This window comes from Theropithecus gelada, chromosome 20 (genome assembly GCF_003255815.1).
Source record: "Theropithecus gelada isolate Dixy chromosome 20, Tgel_1.0, whole genome shotgun sequence".
Lineage (NCBI taxonomy): Eukaryota > Metazoa > Chordata > Mammalia > Primates > Cercopithecidae > Theropithecus > Theropithecus gelada.
Genome location: NC_037688.1, coordinates 44219901 through 44242541, shown reverse-complemented (window position 1 = coordinate 44242541; position 22641 = coordinate 44219901).

Sequence of the window (22641 nt, the reverse complement as noted above, 5' to 3'; positions counted from 1 at the left end):
TAAATGGGGAATCAAGAAGAAAGCAGAAAGACTCTATATTGGAGAAGGAAGGAGGAGGAGGAGGCAGGATAAGGAGGGAGGAGAAAGGAGGAGGAAAAGAAAGAGGACGAAGGGGGGAGGAAGGAGGAGAAGGGAGAAGGAGAAGGAGGGAGGAGAAAGGAAGAGGAAAGGAAAAGAGGAAGGAAGAGGGGAGGAGGGAGGAGGAGGAGAGAGAAGGATAAGAAAGAAGAGTGAGGGCAGGAGGAAAGAGGAGAAAGGAGGAGAAGGGAGAAGAGAGAAAAGGAGGAGATGTGGGGGGTTGAAGGAGGAAGGAGGAGGAGGAGGAAAGAGTAGGAGGAAGACGAAGGAGGAGGAAGAGCAGGAGGAGCAAGAAGGAGGACGGGGAAGGAGGAGGAGGAAGGAGAGGAGTGAGAAGGGGGAAGGAGAAAAGAGGAGGAGGAAGAAGAGGGGAAGAAGGGAGGAGGAAGAGAAAGGAGGAGAAAGGGAAAGAGGAGAGAGAAAGGGAAGCTAGACAAGTACAGAAATGACCATTAAATTATGCATAATAATTATTGTTTACAAGGCACTTTCACATTCATCATCTTTCTGCTCCTTAACCGCAACTGCAAGGTGAGACAGGGGTTCTGGGCCAAGATTATTGTCTCCACTCTACAGATGAGACAAACAGATTTCAGATAGGTGAAGTGGCTTGCCTGTAGTCGTGTGCCTTGTTAGATTATGGAGAAGAGGAAAAGCCCCAGGCGTTCCCACTGCCTCCTGTAGAACCCCATCCTGCCCAGCACTGCTTCCAAAACATTAACCATTCTAGTGAGCATGGTGCTTACCGGAGCACATGCCACTGTTCCATTATTTCATTAAGATTTTCCTTTAAGTCGAATCATATTTTTTACTTCAATAATTTTTAAAAGCCAACTTTACAGCACTGCTGCAAATGGAAAGTTAGTATCTCTTGATAAGGAGAATGTAACTAAGAATAAACACAACAAAAACAAAGCAATGTGATTAAACTCTAGCTAGACATCACTACCTGCCCAGGGCTCTGTGCTGCAGGCCTGGATCTGTCTGTTAAACGAGAAGATTAGCAGGTGCTGGACAGGCCCACACCAAGCTGAGACTCTCCTTGATATAATCAGGTGGTGTGGAAGAGAATGGAAAAGGGAAGAGCTTTCCCACTGGGTGCCTCAAAGATAAGCAACACTGCATCTGTGCACCACCTAAAAATCAAATAGGGAACAGCTTGCTCATTGTAGTTAAGTGCTCATTTTCAGGGTTATCCTTTATTTGTGGCAGGGATGCCTGGCTTTCCTCCTCCTTAGGGACATAAAGTTCCTTTGTGAAATAAATGTGTTTGGATTTGCAGTTTTAAGAAAGCAGAATAATCCCTCTATGCTTTAAAAAAATCAGCTCCCCCTGCAAGGAAAAAAATTGAAAAAAGTAAACCCAAAGTCTCCTTACAATGAAATGAGAAGACATCTGTGACCCTGAATGGCTCTAAGGTGTTGTACATGAAGCTGGGAAGCAGCTGGAAGATACGTCCAAAGCGATGTGTTGAGGAGGGTACCCCCACAAGCCCTAAGCCCCCCTATTCGTTCACTATACTCCTGCAGACCCCTGGGAATGCTTGGGAGTTGGAAGCCCCCTTTACTTCGGAAGGTGAACTGAGGCAGGGCTGAACGAAGAGGCGGCGTGGGGGCAACTAGACTGCATAGGTCCCTGAACCAGACCTCAGTCTCACGTCATGCAGAGAGGATATCTGTCCACCTCATCCCTTTTCAGGGGTCATCACCATTTTCTCTGGATATATTAAACTGAAGAGCCCAGCAAAGCGTCCCCAGAGATATGGAGCAATGCTGCACTGCAAACATAATGACAAAAGTCAGCATCCTAAAATGTAAGCTCCTACCACCTCCTGCCCTGCTCAGCCCCAGCGTGCCAGTCACCAGGCTCGTGTTCCAAGACAAGAGGCAGCAAGATCCATGCCAGGAGAAACAGAATGTACAGAGAGAGAACCTTTGGAGGACTGCAGAACCCTCCATCCCCTGGAGGAAAGCCCACCCATGTACATACCTCCTCTGTGCTCATAAACCCTCCATATGACTCTGTGTGTCTGGCTTCAAAACGTGACTGCCAATTCAGGGGTCTGCAATGTGAAAGTCAGAGAACACAAGCAAACATTTAAAAAAAAAATCCTCACAAACATGAGAAAATCCAGAGCATTGGGGAAAAAATAATACAGTTAGAGATACTATTAATATATTAACCTTCGAGCAAATTTGAACAAACTATGGCCCATAGGCCAAATCGAGCTGGGCCTGTGAGCTAAGAACCGTTTTTACTTTATTAAATGACTGGGAAAAGTCAGATGAAGGATAACATTTTGTGACACATGAAAATTATATGAAATTCATATTTCAGGATTGATAAAGTTTTATTGGCACATAACCACAGTCATTCACTTATGTGTGGCCCCGGGCTGCTTTCACACAGCAGTGACAGATGGGAGTCAATGCAACAGAGACCGTAAGGCCCACAGAGTTGAAAATATTTACTATCCAGACTTTACGAAACAAGTTTGCCAACCCCTGCCTTAGAAAAAAGAGAAGCTACAGTATCTATCAAAGACAGCAAAAATAGAATGCTATTTTTAAGGCTCACCTAGAATGAAAATAGATTTTTAGACAAGTATGACAGCATAAATCAAAAATTCAGTAAGTGTTGAAAAATAAAGGAGAGAAAATGTTCCCAGAAAGTAAGTGGAGGGGTTCGGGGGTAGTAATAAGAAGGATAATGGGAGAGAAAATTCAAAATTTAGAGAATCAGTCCTTGAGGTCCAATATTCTATTAATAGACATTCCAGAAAGACAGAACAAGAGAACTATAAAGAAATAGTCAAAGAAGTAAGGTGAGAAAAGTTCCCATAATCTAAGAACATGCATCTCCAGATTGAAAAGAGCACTAGTGTCCCAGCACAAGAGAAAACACCACAGCAAACATCTCAAACATTAAAAAAAAAAAAAAAAAAAAGAGGATCCCTGTTGCTACGTCCCCTGCTTCCATCATGCCTTGCTCTCAAGGCAACCACTTTTAATTCCCTTAGCTCTCTCTTCTAATATGTATGTGTTACTGTTTCTTGATTCATCAGTTTCAGGCCTTAACTACTGACTTTTATTAAAGGAAATAGTTCATGTATCCACCTCTCTTTCCCACACTCTCCTAATAGAACTATATTGTAATTTTCCATAAAATTGGCAGCCAGTGTTTTTCTTCTTATGACCATAAAAATATTGTTTAATCTGAGACAAGTAGTGTACTATCATTTTATTTCCTTTTTGTATAATTTCTTTTTCTTTTCCTGGACCTAATAGTTGCCTCTAGTTCTTTTTTACCTGTTTTTTGTTTGTTCGTTTGCTTTTACTTTTTTATTTTTTTAACTTTTCTTTTTTTAAAAGCTATTTTTATAAACCAAAATGTTAATACTATTTAATACGTGTAATTCTGATTTTTACTTTTTAAAAGTAAAATAGGCTGAGTGCGGTGGCTCATGCCTGTAATCCCAGCACTTTGGGAGGCTAAGGCGGGCCGATCACTTGAGGTCATGAGTTTGAGACCAGCCTGGCCAACATGGTGAAATCCTGTCTCTACTAAAACTACAAAAATTAGCCAGGCATGGTGGTGGGCATCTGTAATCCCAGCTACTCAGGAGGCTGAGGCAGGAGAATCACTTGTACCTGGGAGGAGGAGGTTGCAATGAGCCAAGATCATGGCACAGCACTCCAGCCTGGGCAACAGAGTGACACTCCATCTCAAAAAAAAAAACATATATATATATATATATACACACACACACACACATATATATTTTCTTAAAGATATTAAAATTTTCTTTTGGGAAAAAAGTAGATTTAATGAAAAATAATAAGTAAATAAGTGTACAAGTAACATGACTGTATTAGTCCATTTTCGCACTGCTATAAAGAACTATTTGAGACTGGGTAATTTTTGAAGAAAATAGGTTTAATTGACTCACAGTTCCACTTGGCTGGGGAGGCCTCAGGAAACTTCAGTCACGGCAGAAGGCAAACAGGAAGCAAGAACCTTCTTCACTGGGTGGTAGGAGAGAGAAAGGGGGCGGGGGGAACTGCCAAACACTTTTAAACCACTGGATCTCGTGAGAACTCACTCACTACCCCAAGAACAGCATGGGGAAACTGTCCCTATGATCCATCACCTCCTAGGAGATCCCCCCACCCCTCGACACGTGGGGATTACAACTTGAGATGAGATTTGGGTGGGGACACAGAGCCAAGCCGTATCAAGGACCACATGGGAAAGTTTGGGAAAAGTCCTACATGAGTGATGAATGTGTGCGTACAAATGGGTGGCAGTGATGGCAGCGGGTGTTCTGGGCAAAGGGGCGAGCCGTGCAAAATGTTCGAGGTTAAGGCAGGACCAGCCAGTGTGAGGAGCCGAATGAAGTCAGTCTGGCCACAGCTTGCATTTCTCAAAAGCAGGTGGAGGCAGGAAGGAGCAAGTCAGCTTTCCTCTCACCTGGAAATGGGCTCTCCTGGTTCATACCCTAGTAACCAATGCATCGTGTGAGTGAAGAAAAGAGAGTTTTTGGCTTCTGACTCACAGGAGGGAGCTGGACAAGCAGGAAAGATGATTGGGGTTCCCCTCTGACCAGGAGCGAGGGCGTCCCTGGAAAAGCATCTCCCTCCCTGGCTGTTCTTGCCCCTCCTTCCTGCCGAGGCTTGGTCACGATAAAACTGGCTCCCCACCCTGCAACATCTGTGCCTTGTAACCATGGATCCAGACAGAAAATGCATGTGGATATCAGGTATGCCCAGAGAATGGAGTTATGTTCAGGGCTGAGAGGATGTATTCCAAGGTAGGAAAAAGGGAGATAGTAAGCCTATCAAAATTTAAAATAAATTTTTCTAATAGACTTGATTGTATGAAATACTTTTCCTACATAAGCCTTAAGAATTCATGTTTTGTAAGGGAAGAACTTGTTAAATGCAAGAATGCAGTCAGAAAAATTCCAAGTATGGGCTATGCCACATGATAAATGGCTTGTTTCCTTAATAAATAAATTGCAGTGAGAGAGAGAGTGGGATTGGGGAGGGGTATGGAGAAGAAGAAAAGAAGAGAGGAAGGAGAAGGATGGGAAGGAGGAGTAGGAAAGGAGAGGAGAGTAACCATGGATTAGAAGCAACCTCCTCCCAGCCTCCATCCTTCCTCTGTGCTGGATGCTTCTTGCCCTCGAACGTCAGACTCCAGGTTCTTCAGTTTTGGGAGTTGGACTGGCTTCCTTGCTCCCCAGCTTGCAAATGGCCTATTGTGGGACCTCGTGATCATAAGGAAGGGAAAGGGGAAGACCTGGAAGAGTATGGTTCTTAAGAGAATGACTCTACCACTGAGCCTTGAACAAAATTCCAGAATCCAACCTTGGCCCCACTGCAGCAGCCACGGAATCCTGCTTCACTGGACAACGAGCCCATCAGCAGTGACCTACGTGAACAGATGATCAGAGTACCTACTCATCTGTTTGGCTGGTACAAGCCCTTGGATTTTCACATGAATTAGGGATGAGGGTCCACGGATGACATTGAAGCATCATCACCTTGGTGAATAAGATTAGAGGTTAGATTTAATAAACTCAGAATAAAATGTATTCCTGACAAATAAACAAACAAACAAACAAACAAAAAAGCAATCTGAGAGACAGCAACTAAATGCAATATACAGCCCTTGATTCAAATAAGCCAATTGTTAAAAAATTTTTTTAAAAATTGAGAGAAAATAGAGGAAATTTAATCTCTGGCAGATATTGTATGACACTGGAGATTTCTCGTCAGTTTGTGATAAGGGTATTGTGGAATTTTTAAGAATCCTTCCTTACGTCTTAGAGATAGACCCTGAAATATTGTAAGGAGGAGCTGATCTGAGGTCCAAATTTATTTTGGAATCACCAGGATTAGCACTGCACTGATACGTGCTAAAGCTCCATGAGCTCAGGGAGGCACTCTCTACTCTTGTGTTTTAAACTTTTCATCATAAAAAGTTCAAAATAACTCAGATTTTACGAACAAATAAAATATGTTTTATTAGAAGTCCTGCCTAAGTTACATTCCTCTAAAATGTGGGGAGTCTAGTCCTCAAAAATGTTTTCCAGGCTGCAATTCTCTGCACAGAGTCAAATCGGTTCCCTGTAAAGGAGCTCCATGAGTCCTGTCTCACCCAGCCAATGAGGTGGCTCCTGGCTGGAAGGCTTTTCACCCAGCCAATGAGATGGCTTCTAGCCCCAAAGACTGTTCACCCAGCCAATGAGATGGCTCCTGGCTGGAAGGCTTTTCACCCAGCCAATGAGATGGCTTCTAGCCCCAAAGGCTGTCCACCCAGCCAATGAGAAGGCTCCTGGCCCCAAAGGCTGTGGTCATGATTTGGGGGAGTGCCCTGACAGGTCTTGAAAAGAGAGCAGGTCTTGCTCATATCACAGCCCACTGAGAATTCACATTTCTCTAATTGTGAACCAAACATGAACCTTTTTTCGACTTGGGAGCTCATTTATGGTTGGCAAAAGGCAACATCTCATTTCAAAGCCGGGAAGGGAAGACTTTAAAAGATTTAAAACCCAACCCCAAAAACTCGTTGGACATCAAATAGCTTTTGAAACAAGGTTCTGATGAGTTAAGAGCACATGGATCAGAAACATATGGATTAAATTCCTCCTAAAATCCACATGGGTTTAAAAATGAAGGGAAAAGGGGCTTGGCAAATATCTTTCCAGTTTTATCAAACCCCAAGCATGTTAAAAACAGTGTGAGATGGTCAGTGAGTCCAAAAAGCAGATGAATTCATCCAGTGCTAATCACAGGGCTAAGGAAAAGATCCAACATAACAAGTTTGGAACACCATGCTTGGATGGGTATTAGTTTCTCACTCCATCCAACAAGCACGGGTCTCCCTCCAACATGCCAAAAGCCGGAACTGAAAACTACAGCTAACGGTGCCATGAAGTCGTTCTGGTCTTTGTAGTCACCGTTGTTCTTCTTGGACGCACGTAACTGCATTGCAGGAAATTGCAAAAGGCAGCATTTCCATGTAGCTCTGGCCTCCACCTGCAATGAGAGACTCCCTCCAAAATTCTTCCTGTAGCCGTGTATGGGGAACCAAAATGGCTTCCACCAAAAAACAAAAGTAGCATCTTCATGCTCTGTGCACCGGAGATGAGGCCCTGACTCAGCCTCTAACGAAGGCAAAGCATGTGCCCTTTTAGAATCAAAGTTTGGACTCTTGAAGAGGTTTCACTGTCATGTTTCACTGTCTCTAAGTTCAGATGGCAGAGATCCACAGCATGCAGTGACCGAACAGCTTGGTCATCACTGAAGCCAACTCCCATTTAGTAGGTGAGGAAATAAAGCCCAGAGAACATGGGGACCTGCTGGGGGTCACTCAGCCAGATGAACGGCAGCCATGCCAGTGACTGGATTCATGACGCCCATTTCCCAGGCCGCACATGCTACACAACTCCAGTGCAACACTCTAGAGCACGACTCCGAGAATCCCTGTGGATGGCACGCCTGGGGTTGTACCAAAAAATGCACGGGTGGCCAACGCTTTTCTAGAATCCAATGCCGACTCTCACCTCTGTCTTGTCTGTGCTATCTGAATGCCAGCAGCCATCTAACCCTATTGCTGAGAACCTGCCACTGCGACAGATGAGAATGGAATGGTGCCTGGAGAATGGACTCTGGTGCCAAACTGCCTGGGTCTGCCTCCCAGCTCTACCACTTAGAGCTGCATGAGGTTGGGCAAACTACTCCACCTCTCTGTGGCCCAGTTGCCCCACCTGTAAAACGAGGATGGTAGCAGTTCCCGCCAGAGGCTTGCACGAAGAATTGCAGGAGTTTGTACTTGTCAGGCTCTGAGCGCTCAGTTGGTGCTTGCTGTTTTTCCGATGATGTTCCAGGCACTGCAGATACATGACCTCATCCCATTTAACCCTCACCACTACCTCAGTGTTATTAGCTCGTTTAAGGGATGAGAAATCTGAGGCTCCAAGAGGCTGAATAACTTACTAGCAAGTAGCAAAGCAGGACTGCCAGGTAGGGCTGGCTCCAGGGCCACTTCAAACCCCAAAGGCATATCTTCTTCAAGGTACACAGCTTGGCAAGGAGGAGTGACGTTTTCACCTCAGCCCCTCTGCTGGTTCTCAGAGCAGTGAGCAAGCAACACAGCCAAACACTATCCCCTGTCCCACTCCAGAGCCCGGGGCTCCTCTTAGCTAACCACAGGCACAGGGACGAGAGGAGGGGAGAGTCCCCACCAAGCACACAGGCAAGAGCCCTGTTTCTGTGTCCTCTCAGCCATGTAACCTGGAGCCAGTGACTTCACTGAGCCTCAGTTCCTTCACCTGTAGAATGGGCCTAATGTTAGTGCTTACCTCACAGGCTTGGGAAAAATAAATGACGGAAGATCTGTCAGCTCTCACTGGGCAGGGTTCCCAGCACATGCTAATTGCTGGATAATTGTGAATCCTCATAACTATGTGGTCTCTGGGGCATGCTCCAGCCTCCATCCCCAACCCCCACAAGTACAAAATATCTCCATAACACAGAGTCCGGCAAACTCGGTGTTCTTTCTGCAAACCATCTCCACTGCATACCTTCGTAACCAGCTTCCTGTGCGCCAGAACAGGTCTGGGATTGGGGCACGGAGATGCAAAGAAATGCCAGTGTTCTTGTCGTCTGGGGATCTCCACAGACATCTTAGGGTGTGTCTTCATGGGCGTGCCAGGTGTCTGGCGGTTGTTATGTCTATGAATGTGCGGGTGGCTGCAGCTAGTCAGACTTCAAGATCTGAGACCAAATGAATCACTGCCATTCTAAGATGTCACCATGGATGGGGCCACATTGGTGGGTCATGTTTTCTGTCCAGTCTGATGGATACACTTAGCCCACCTCAACCTCAGTTTTTTCACCTGCAAAACACAGCCAATAATACCTACTTCTAAAGGATGGCACCAAAAATTTAGCAAGTACGCAGTGCCTTCCATTCCCACGGCTGGACACTCTCCCTTAATCTGCAATGCAGCCTCCCACGAAAAGCCAAGGACACCGCAGGTTCAGACCATGAGCAGTCGGCACTGGGATGAGTTCATCCCCTGGGCTCCCCGAGGATGACAAGAATCGCTTTGCTACATGGAGATCACAAACCTAGTACATGTTTAAACCCAAAGAGGGGTCCTTGGCCCTTTGAAGCCAACGTAAATACAACTGCTTAACAGCATCTTTTAACTATCCAACAGGAATCGAGTTGTTTAAATGGATTCACGTTGCTGGCAATCTCTTTTTGCAACATGGTATTTGTTAGAAATCAGGATTTTACTTAACTAAATGTCTTGCGGTTGCCTCCACTTTGTTTCTTAACGGGGTTCTCTTTATGTGAGTTTTCTTTGGCTTCTCAATAGAAGAATAACAGATTCCTTTTGAAGTTTTTTATTGATGAATGAGCCGCTATAAATAACCCTTCATGGCAGCCGCCCGATCTCTGAAGTTTACTCTGGAATAATAGTAGCAGTGGGAATGAAGGGCAATTTACAGCAGCGTGTCATGAAATAGTTTAATGGGCTTCATACTGTTTAACTTAATCTTTACAGATGTAAAAACAGAAATACAATTATTTTAACAACTATTATTACATATTGCTTTGCTAATGAAAACAAAGGCTTGGGAAGCCCTCGGAGACACTGACTCAAGAACTTAGAGGATAGTTTTAAAACGGAGAGGAAGGGAGGGTGCCGGGAGGCTGGCGGGGATCTCCCTCCATTTGAGGATAGATCGAGTCAAAGGTAGAGGTTCTAAATCCCCCCAAAAGCCTCTTTCTGCCCCCAGTTTTGCCACACACAGACACACACACACACACACATCCCACATACGTCATAATCATGTGCCCATGCAGAGTACAGCGTCTCTGGCCTGACTTCAAGCTCAGCTCTGCCATATACATTACGGGCCCCATGGAGAATTTCTGTTGCGGGAAGGGCAGCCACTTGCTCTTAATGGAGCTCGAAGGACTTTTGCTGTTTCTCCCAGTCCCCAGGGGCCACCCCCTCTCCTTGTTCCTATCCCATTCCCCAGCCCCCTTCATCACAACTCCAGTTCCCCGAGGGCATCCTTCTCACCAAAAGGGAAGGGGACACAACTCCCTGGAAATCCTGGAAATCCAGAGTTTGAATCTGCAGTTTGAAAGTTTTCCCTGTCCCTCCAGGAAGTTGTGGAGATCAAAAAAACCAAGCCCTTGGGTCTTGTCCATGGTGATGTCAATACTACCCTGCTCTTTCATTCTTCAGGAAGGTCCTCCAGAGTTGAGCATTGCCATCCGGTTAGCATTCTCATATGAGGTACAGCCGAAATCCACTGCACCCCCAGACTGGGCACTGGGAGCCCCCCGTCGGCCCTGACTATCAGATTTTGTATCTTGGGGGAGTTCATTCCCCGCCCCCATCCCTTAGTGAAGTTCTCTCCAGTAAAACTAGAAAGTTGTCTGAATTCTGAACCACTTGAGACATGACAGACTTGGGCAAAGAGAAGCCAAAACTTTTGCTATGAAAGCTCAGTTGGGAGCCGGTGGCTTGCTTAGATTCACAGTGAGCAACAGAACCACCCATGCAGCTACGGCAGCCTGGGACCGATGAAGCCCCCATCCATTATTAGGGTGGACGTGGGCAGCCCCTTCTAAAACTCAGTGCACAAAGGAACAACATAGAATTTCCCCACTGCCAGGGGAAAGAAGAGCCAGGCTGGGTCTCAATATCCCATTAATTCTACTGTTGTTTATGAATCAGATCAGCCCTCCCACCCCCTCCTTCCAGAGGTGAGTGAGTAAAGGGGTGGGGGCGCCTCTGGATGGAAGGAACCTTCAGAAGCAGGAAGGAAACATGGAGAGGAAGAGGGCACCTTCACAAGATCTTACATCCGTGCCACAAGCATTTATTGTCTATTATACTCTAAGCACTTGGTTTAATGAGCTGGGGACTTTCACTCCAGCAAGAGAATCAGCAATAAGGGAAACATTCATCCTTTAGCAAGTAGTTTTGGGGCACCCACTGTGTGGCAGACACTAGGCTAGACGCTCTAGAAAAAAGTGGGAGCAGCAAAGAGAATAAACTTCTGCCTCCCTAGAGCTTATGAGTAGTGGGGGGAGACAGATACAAAACATACTAATAAGCAAATAATTACCTTATTGCCAGCATGACAAGTCCATAAAGAGCTGCAGAATTCTATAACAGTGCATGAGAGGCAATCCAAGGGAGACAGAAGCCTCACTGTCCAATGCAAGGACCACTGGAGGTGCATCTTGGGCACACGACCTGCGGCCAGTCTAACCCAAGATGTGCTGTGAGCACAAATGATGAACCGGATTTTGAAGACTTAAACCAAAAAAAGTAAAGTAGCCATAATTTATTCAATTAAATTACATGATGAAATGACAGTATTTTGTTGTTTGTTGGTTTGTTTATTTGTCTGAGATAGAGTCTCACTCTGTCGTCCAGGCTGGAGTGCAGTGGCGTGAACTTGGCTCACTGCAACCTCTGCCTCCTGGGTTCAAGCAATTCTCCTCTCTCAGCCTCCTGCGTAACTGGGACTCCAGGCGATTGCCACCATGCGGGCTAATTTTTGTATTTTTAGTAGAGACAGGGTTTCGCCATATTGGTCAGGCTTGCCTCGAACTCCTGACCTTAGGTGATCCACCCACCGTGGCCTCCCAAAGTGCTGGGATTACAGGCATGAGCCACCTTGCCCAGCTGATAGTATTTTGGATATGTAGGGTTAAATAAAACATATTACTAAAATTTATTCACTTGTTTCTTATTACTTTTTTTAATGTGGCCATTAAACATTGTTAAATTACTCCTTTTTTGGTTCACTGGTCTAAAAGGTCATAAAAGGCAGCCCTGCTTAAGAGGTATTCTATGCCCTTTAGCTTCAAAATCCCAGAGCTCTATGAACTTCTCACAGAAGGATGAGAAGGTAATAGAAACGTGACTTATACCATTACCATTCTTTAGAGTCAAGACCTCACAAAGAGGGATTACACAAGGTTTCTGAAACCTCAGCACTGTTAACGTTTTGAACCAGATAATTTTCTGCTGTGAGGCACTGTCCTGTGCTTTGTAGGGTGACAGTGGCATCCCTCTGTCAGTCATGACAACCAAAACTGTCTTTAGACATTGCCAATTGCCCTCAATTGAGGACCACTGTACTAGACCAGTGTTATATTCTATAAGATTAATGGCTCCCACCCATGACTGTGCACTAAGATCACCAGGTAAGCGTGCACCAACCTCAAGCCAAATACATCAGAATCTCTGAGGGCAGGGTCCACATACCACATTTTGCTAAGTTCCCTAGATGGTTGTGATGTGCTGTGCAGACCAAGGACTTCTGTGTAGGATGCTGTTTGATAAGAGGGTGTTTCCTTGCCTGTCTCTTTCATTTTATGAGGTGAGTCTGTAAGCATTGGCGCTGTATTCCCAATACTTTCTTTCATGCCTGGTTAGATGATACCGAAAAGTGGCTAAGAACTTTAAAGATAGGTGCACCTACCTGGTATGATACTTTGCCAAGGACTGGCTTTTCCACCTGGAGAAACTAACAGTAGAACACCACTAGTAAAGTAGACACAATAGTACTTACCCTCTAGGTTTGCTTGAAAATTAAAGAGAACATGCATATAAAGACCTCAGCACAGAGCTTGACACCTGACCATCATCATCACCACCATCACCGTCACCATCCTCTCATCATCATCATTATCATCACCACTATCACCATTATTATCACCACCATTATCATCCTCTATCATCATCATCAGCTTCATCATCACCCATCATCATCATCACTATTATCATTATCACCATCATCATCATCACCTTCAGCAGCATCACCATTACCATCATCTCATCACTGTCATTATCATCCTCATCCTCATCACCATCATCATCATCACCTTCAGCATCAGCATCCTCATCATCACCATCATCATCCCATTATTGACTGTCTTCCCTACTGAAAGCCCTGTGTAGGCAAAGGCCTGTGTGTCATTCACAGACGTATCCTCCATACTGAGTTAGGTTCCTGGCATCTGGTCATCATTCAATAAGAATAAACTACCATTGTTTTTCACATGTTGGGTGTAGTGATGTTCAACACAAGTTTTGCTTCATCTCCTCACTCAACAACTACACATTGAGCACCTGGCAGAGAACATGCCCTAGGTCATGTGCTGAGGATAAAAAGAGGAAGAAGCTCCAGTCCCTGCTCAGGTCTTCCTGGAGAAAACAAATGTATAAGTGGCTTCTACTAATCCTTTAGGATTGGGTTAGAAACACTTCCCCATAGTGTGGCTATGGAGTAATTTTCCATAGGGTGAGTAACCATCCCAACTTACCCAGGACAAAAGGGTTTCCTGGGACCCAGGCTTTCAATAATAACTTGGGAAAGTCCCAGGCAAACTGGGATGAGTTGGTTGCTCTACTTCTTTGGCTCATAAGGATGGTGGCAAGGAACCCTCATGCCATAGAAGGCTGCTTCAAACAATGTGGAGTACAGTGGTTAAAGGCATTGCACCAAAGCCAGTGAGTCTGAATCCAGTCTCTAGCCCTGCCACTTACTAGCTATGTGAACTTGGGCAAATAACTAAGCTCTTTAAACCTCCGTTACCTCGTGCATCTACAAATAAGGGAAAACAATAGTTCCTAACTGACAGGGAAAAGTAAATGAGTTAATACTGTGTAGATGTAAAGTGCTTAGAACAATCCAAGCGGAGGCCAAGCAATCAGAAAATATTAAAATTACTATTAGCCCCTCATATATCTTATCATTCTTATTGGTTTTAGTTTTACTTCAAACTCTCCTTCATTTACACAGAAAGTGTTTATATTAAGGGATGCACACAGCTTACAGAATCTTTGCAAAACTTACAAAATAGATTTGAGGCTGAGCTTCCAGGGGCGACTCCCTGCACTATACTGCAGAAATGAGCACCAAGGAAACTGCTGCCTCTTCTAGGGTCAGAAGCCTTCAAATCACACAGAAAGTGGCTGCCACAGCCACCTCCACGTTCCAGAGCAGCAAAGCCAGCGTACCATGACCTCCCCTATGCTCACCTGCCTCCCTGAGAAATCCAAGGTTCCCTGCCTATCTCGGTGGTTGACTCCAGATGGCTAGCACACAGAGACAAGCAGGGCTTTCTTCCTGCTTATGTTGGGAAGGTAGGATTTAAAGTATGGGAATCTATCAGAAACTGAAGAGTGTTTAAAAGATTTTGAGTAACCATAAATGTCCACATTGCCTTAGATGGCGCATATCAATTTGCTTCTCTAGTTTTTCCCACCAAAATATGAACCCTTGAAGGCCAGGACCTGGGTCTGGTTCATTGACATATTCCTAAGGCATATCACAGCCTGACAGTTAATGACAATCACTATTCGTTAGATGAGAAATGATAAACTATGCCGATTACAAAGACCACTAGATACAAGGCATGTTCTTCACCATGGAAATATGTAAGCCATGCTCTTCATCTATGGATATTCCTAAATGCATGCACTTACTTTATGCTGCACTGAAATGTGTTTTAACATTTGTGAAACTCTAGGATGGGCAGCATAGAAGATGGTGTGAGGGACAGCAAGGGTTCTAGAAGAAATTGACCTCAATTTTTGACTCAGCCTCTTTCTAACTGTGTACTGCTCATGAAGTCCCGCACCCCAGCCTCAATTTCTTATCTGTCAAACGGAGAGACTTTAGCCAACCTCCTGGAGTTGTTGAAATGATAAAATGATAGAGGGCAAAGATTGTGTGCTCAATCCTTCTCCCAAGAGTGAGGACAAGGAGATGAGGGTACAGAGCTTGTGTAATACCAAGCAGTTGGGCTGTTTCTTTCAGCCCTGAACCCACTTTTTTGTTCCTTCATGCCAAGTGGTTTTTCTGAATAATCTGGACACTTGACCTCAAGCCTTCCCTTAATGATGTCAAAACCACTGGTTCCCAAAATCAGTTACACTAGAATCATTTGGGAAGGTTTCTGAAATACCATTTGGGGTTACAACACTGCTGCCAGCACTTTTAAAGCTGCTCCCCCCAGCATGCGCACACACACAAGCACACACACAGAGTGATTTCAGTGCTTGGCCCAGATGGAGATTCAGTGGTTTACACAGACAACAGAAGTCACAATTCTAACCAAGTTATTCCTGTAATTTCAGAAAGGATAAAAATCAACCTGAAAACAGAAAGAGATCCTGGCAGGGCTTAGAGAGAGAAGCCAGCGTGGTTCCCCCATGAGAATGATGGAGAAGACGGCAAAGTCACTGACTGGACTTGCCAACCAGGGGTCACTTGGCAGAAGTCTTTGTTCCCAATCCCTGGTGCCAGATGCCACAGCAGGAGGTCAGAATGAACCAGAGGGCTGGGAGTGCTGGACTCTCAATTTCAGGACTAATTCTGAAACTGACTAGCCATGTGCCTTAAGAAAAGCCACCTAACCCTCTCTGAGTGTCCCTGTGTTAGAGTGTGTGTAAGTGGAGAAAATGGTAATGTCTACCTCACATGAAGGTGGTTAAAATAGAATGAGAAAGTGGATATGAAAATTCTCATACAAAATAAGTCTCTTTCACATCTCCGTACATTTCTTCACACCTTCCTGTGAATCTTCAATTATATCAAAATTTAACTTTTTAATAAATAAATATTTTTCACTCACCTCTCTCCATTACCAAGCTGTCAGCAATTAAAGTAAAAGAAGTATGACTTGCAGAGTTCTCTGTCCCCAGTGCACTGCACAGGCAATGTTGAGATGCAACTTAGTGACAGTAATGATGACAACGGTGGCAAGGCTGGTGATGAGGATGATGATAGTGGTGATGATGATGATGGTGGTGATGATGGTGGTGATGATGGTGATGACGATGGTGATGATGATGGTGATGATGATGGTGGTGATGATGGTGATGGTGGTGATGATGATGATGGTGGTGATGGTGATGATGGTGGTGAGGGTGATGATAATGGCAATGATGATGATGATGGTGATGGTGATGATGGTGGTGAGGGTGATGACGGTGATGGTGGTGAGGGTGATGATGGTGGTGATGGTGATGATGGTGGTGAGGGTGATGATAATGGCAATGATAATGGTGATGGTGATGGTGATGATGATGGTGAGGGTGATGATGGTGAGGGTGATGATAATGGCAATGATGATGATGATGGTGATGGTGATGATGGTGGTGAGGGTGATGATGGTGACGGTGATGATGATCATGATGATGATGGTGGTGGTGGTGATGGTGATGATGGTGGTGAGAGTGATGATGGTGATGATGATGATGGTGGTGGTGATGATAATAATGATGTTAATAGTGATGGTGGTGATGGTGATGGTGATGGTGATGATGATGATGATGGTGGTGATGGTGATGATGGTGGTGAGGGTGATGATGGTGATGGTGATGATGGTGGTGGTGATGATAATAATGATGTTAATAGTGATGGTGGTGATGGTGATGGTGATGGTGATGATGGTGGTGAGGGTTATGATGATGATGGTGGTGGTGGTGGTATTGATAATGATGTTAATAGTGATGATGGTGATGATGATGATAATGATGGTGATAGTGATGATGGTGGTGAGGGTGATGATGATGATGGTGGTGGTAATTATGATAATGATGTTAATAGTGATGATGGTGATGATGATGGTGATGGTGATAATGGTGATAGTGATGGTGATGGTGGTGGTGGTGGTGATGATAATGGTGGTTATCATGATGATGCTGATGATGGTAAGGGTGATGATGGTAGTGGTGGTGATGATGGTGATGGTGGTGGTGATGATGGTGATGGTGGTGGTGATGATAATGGTGGTTATCATGATGATGCTGATGATGGTAAGGGTGATGATGGTAGTGGTGGTGATGATGGTGATGGTGGTGGTGATGATAATGGTGATGGTGGTGATAATGGTGATGATGGTGATAATGATAATGATGGTGGTGGTGGTGATAGTGATGATGATGATGGTGGTGGTGGTGATAATGATGATGGTGATAATTGTGGTGGTGGTGGTGGTGGTAATTGTGGTAGCATTGATGAAATAAAAACAACCTAGAGAATGATGATATACCAAAAGAAATACCAAAATACATTGGAAATACCAAGCATACACTCTTGGAGGTAGGATTTTTACAAGTAATTGTGCAGCTACAGGTTTGTTCCCTTTTTACCACTTTTCTGAATATTACGCATTTCCCGTATGAACACATATAACTTCTAAGTGGTATTTTATTGAAAGACAAATCTACACAGAATAAAGGGAAAGGGTAGTTGAGGTCATAGAGAGATGGTGAGAGTCTACTCTGAACAAACAAAACTTGTATATAAATATGCATAGATGAAAAGAAAGAAATGATAGCTAATGCTGAGTATGTCTTCTCTCCACCCCTACAAATGCACCCAGTGGCATCTATACCTCACTGCAGGGGCTGTCAGCTCTGGTTGCAGAATCAATAGAATTGCCTGAGGAACTTATAAAAATACACCTGTCTGGTTTCACCAGAGGCCAAGTGAACCATGGTCTGAGGTCAGGACACAGGTGCTGCACAAATCCAAAACTCCCAGGTCATCCTTGGTGCAGAGCAGGTGGGAACCACAGCCTTATGGGTTTCTTCTCATCACATTCAGATACTTCAGTGAACACCTCCCAAAATGGCTGGGTCAGAAATGCAACACATTGGAGATACATTTGTTTCTCTTCCTTGTGCCACTGAGTGGCCCTTATGGAAACAGGGGGCTGCCCTCCTCCGAGAGTGTCTCCCTGCATATCCATCCTTGTCCCACAACTTCAGTCAATGCAGAATATCCAGTACACTCAGGGTTCCAAAAAGAGCCCTGGGCAGCGCCATTGATGAATTATTCATCATTTCCCCACCAGTCATGCCCTCAAGATGGAAGCTGCAGGACCGACTCAAAGTCCAAAAATGTGGGAAAGTTTATTTATTTCTCCAAAACATTCCTGATTTGTAATGTGCTTTCTAAAAATGTTCTAGCTGACCAAGCCCTGCTATATTTAGCTACAGCATTGAAAAGAAATACTCTTTACACTTTATAAGGCGGGCTATGAAATGCGTGAGTTTAGGGAAAACTGTTCCTCCAGGCTAGGCCCTTTCTCCCCAGGAGAGGGGTGGAGCCTCTGTTTTGGCTTATAGGAATGGTCTCCGTGCTGGGGGGGCAGAAATAAAGACTTGTATTCATTCCCAAGGCCCTTGAGTTCACAGTGGCTAGACAGTCAGCCCTGGGAAGTCTCCTCTAGGCTCCTTGTACCGCCCGGGCAAAGCAAAGAAGCACCAAAGGAATGTTGCCCTCCTCCAGTCTGTGAAAATCATCTCTCCTATGGTTTTCCTAAGATTCCCTGCCGTGTGTAGCAGCTTATTTTGCTTTTGGTTTCGTGTTCAAACGGTTGGATCATCTCAAGAGAGGAAACATGGCAACAAAAAGATGAAATGGATCCCAGCCTGCCCGGGCAGGAGGACTGGAGGAATCAGCCCCAGGAGACTTCTGTTCTCGACAGAATTCTCTAACATGAGCAGTGCTGTTGGTTTGTGATTTTGTTGCTGAACAGAGAAGTCACAAATGGAGACTAGAGGTTACATCTGTATACAGCCATAAGACCTAGCATGTTTTGAGTGTTTTCTGTATGCCGGATATTTTATAGACATCTACTCATTTAACTCTGATGAGGTCCCATGGAGGAGGAGAGATTATCCTTCCTATTTTACAGATGAGAACCAGGGCAGGCTGTTGTCATGAACGTATAACCATCATTTAATTTATGCCCCATGACAGCTCTATGAAGCAGTTACTACTGTTATTTGTACCCATGCCAGGAGTTAAAGGACAAAAGAGTTAGGTCACTGTGCCAATGTCAATAGCAAGTGAAAGCTCAGCTGCCTTTTTAGCCTCTATCTGATGGGCACTGAGACCACACTCTTCTCCAGGTTAAGGAACCCTCTTCCGGGGCCACCCCACCCCGACTAGATCAATTACTGAGGTGTAAGGCATCAGTAAGATGCAATTACAGCAATTGTTCCCATTGTTGGGTGTGTAGGGGCAGACCTGGAAGAGGTGGATAGGAGATGGTGACCAACTACCTGGGAGAAATGAGAAGCCAAGAGCTCTGGGTGGCATGAGGTTCATAATACTTTCTGCTGCACATTGCAAAGGCATGAGCTGTTCCTTAAAGTTCATGCTGTTGAAGTTCACATGACCTCAGGAACTCCAGGATGTTCTTCCTCACCCTTCCAAGTGGGCTTAACACAGACACTGCCCTGGGGTGGAGACCTTTTTTTCATCCCAACGTCTTCTGGATTGGGCTTGAGGATGCCCTCGCCAACATGTGGTCCACACATTCTAGAAGGGCAGGACAGCATCAGTCACACAACCCAGTGAAGGTTAGATGCCGTGGCTCATGCCTGTAATCCCAGTGCTTTGGGAGGCTGAGGTGGGAGAGTCACTTGAGGTCAAGAGTTCGAGACCAGCCTGGGCAACATGCCAGACCCCTCTCTGCAAACATAAAAATTGTAAAATAAGCCAAGTGTAAGAATGTGCACGTATAGTCCCAGCAACTCAGGAGGCTGAGGCAGGAGGCTGGCTCGAGCCCAGGAGTTTGAGGCTAGTGAGCTATCATTACACCACTGCACTGCAATCCAACCTGGGCAACAGAGTGAGACTCTGCCTTCAAAAAAAAACAAAACAAAACACTACTACCATGCACAATCACAGGCAGTCCAGCAACTTCTCAGGCTCCAAGACATCCAGGCAGAGATGCATGGCCAGGGCAAACCTTCTCTGGAGCTCAGTTCAGGCAGAGGCCCTGCCCACCTAAGAGGGACCCAGATTAGTATCTACAGCCTGCTTCTCTTGGAAGCTTGCCAGATAGGAGATTCCAATCTTCTGGAACTCCAGATGCAGCCACAGGCATTGAACTGGGACATCCCAACCTTGGCTCTTGTACATCAAGGTGTGGTGAGGGCAGTGGCAACTTCCTGATCCCAGCAGAAGAACCCTCAGTGTGCTGGTCACAGTCAGCCTGCCCAACCCTTCCCTGGTCCACTCTCAGCCCTTCTTCACCTCCTCTTCAGGTTGACCCCTGTGGACAGCATTACCTGGGCTCCATTGTAGGTTGGGCTTCTGACAGTTTTCAGCCCATCAGAGGCATCGGATGAGGCTGGAAGGAGGAAGAGGAGAAGTGGGATATTTCCCTTCCCTCCTGTCTGCTCCAGCACTTGGCTCCTTTCCACTCCAGCTCTGAAGGTGGTACCTGCTGCGGGCTGAGGGGGGCAGAGGCAGGATGGAGCCATTCTCACCCTTGCTAATCACTGATGGTTTCCTTTACCCAGCCCACTCCTCCATAAATAGTCCTTCCACCCTGATCCTTTCCATGGAGCCATCTAAGTGGGTTTCTATTTCCTGCCAGGACCCTCATTCTTGTACTTAATGGAAAAAACAGGTTGGGACCAAATCTTTGTCCCATTGCCTCCCTCCACCCCCACTGCTAGTGTAAAGACACCTGAGTTGACTGTGTCCCCCTAGATTTCATTTGCAACCCATGGTGGAGAGCCTGAGCTTGACTCTACATCTGGCCTATAAGCCACACATTTGATTTGCCCAGTGCAGTTGGCATTTGGATGCCATCTGAAGGGACAGAACTTCCCCCCCCAGTTCAGCCCAAGCCCCACCACTGCCCGCTGCAGTGATCAGGCCCCACTCCAGGTCACTGTAAACACCTGTGGCCCCTGTCTGAGCCCTGGAGAACTCAGCACTGGGGCCTCTAGATAAGGACCAGCAGAGGAGAGAGCTTGCCATGTGGCTATTCAGGCATATTTTTAAAACTGCTTTAAATGGGAGTCAAAAGAATCTTACTTTTCCACAAACTCACGCTCTTTATTTTTAATGGACAAACTTTGCTTTTATCATTTATGTTTTTCATTCTATGAAACAATCTTTATTTCATGGAAGCAAAACTCCAGCCACCATGGAGCCAGGAAATGCACAAAATCACGACTCTCCCCCGATTTTCTCACTCCGGGTGCAGCTGGTCACTGGAAATTTCACCCACTTTTGTGATGTTAACATTAACCTGCCAGTGTCTGGGCAGGCTGGCTCTGGCTTTCAGCTATAACAATAATTATATGTGGCTAATTCTTTAACACACACACGGGTATACACTCACCACTTTCAGTGAAATGGTGAAGACCACCATTCAAACGAGCACAATTAAATCTGAAAATGGCTAAGCAGGTCCTGTTCAGGTTCTCAAAACTCTTATGGTTCATTGGAAGCCCAGGAGGCCATTCGCTTCTAGAAGAGCCAGTAACTAGATGAGGCCAGGCAGAGCAAGAGTCCTTTGTAAAGTTCTCTGTCGTTGTGAACGGAGGGAAAAGTTCTCAAAGCGGGTGTCTTCTACAACGTTTGAATAAAATCTGTTAGTTTCACTATAATAACACAGAACAATAAAGTTATCCCTGGTTCACACTACATAGAGAAACAAAACTATTAAAGCTATATAGAAATTATATCTACTTTTCAAAACTATATAGAAAAACAAAATCTTTCAAATAGTATCAATACTTGGGTTAAAGTGAAAGGACTCAGTACTTGATCTGAGTCTCAGGTATATTCAAAAAAGATAAATTTATGAACATTCATGTACACAGAACAAATACACACACACACCCCCTACACATTCATGTATATATATATGTATATACACCTATATAAACATATACATATGTATACACAGTTTCCTACATGTGCCTGCCATATCCTCATTACGATCAGTGCACTCATATGTGTGTGGGTATGTGTTTGTGTGTATGTGTGTAATCAGGGCTTGAACCAAAACTCATTTACAGAAGACAGATCTGTTCCCTTTGTTTAGTTGAGAGCAGAGAGGTATTCCTTCAGATGGCATAAGAGTACAATGATAAGCTTGCTTCTGGCTCACCCTAATTATAGCTGAGATTTTGTTTTAATTAAGAGCAGAAACTATTGAACTTATTGAGCCATAATTTTGAGCCAACGATGAAATCTGGATCAATAGAACAGTTGTTCAGATTGGTAAGACCCCAAGTTCCTCTTTTTGGTTCGGGAGGAAGGAATACACATGAAATTATATAGATTACATAAAAATGACCTCACTATCCATTTGTCTTAGCTTTTCTAAACCAGATGAAAGTGGGGATTAAATAGAATTTATCTTTATGCATGTATAAACACACAAAGTGGATACATTTGCATTTTTTCTGTGTCATAAAAGTAACGTTTGTACAATACTTTTTGGAATGGTAACTTTAAAATATGATCCTTTTAAAATTGCAGTATCAAATTATTTGCTTCTTCAAAACATAGCCATCACAAATTAACAAAACCTCCCAAGACAGCATACCAAACACAAAAAAGAAAAAGCAAAGATTAAAAACCGATTCAATATGGCAGAATTAACTCATTGTGCTTTCTGATATGGAGGCAACTTCCCGGGCCCGGCATCCTCTTCACTCCTTCCCGTCTGTCTGTG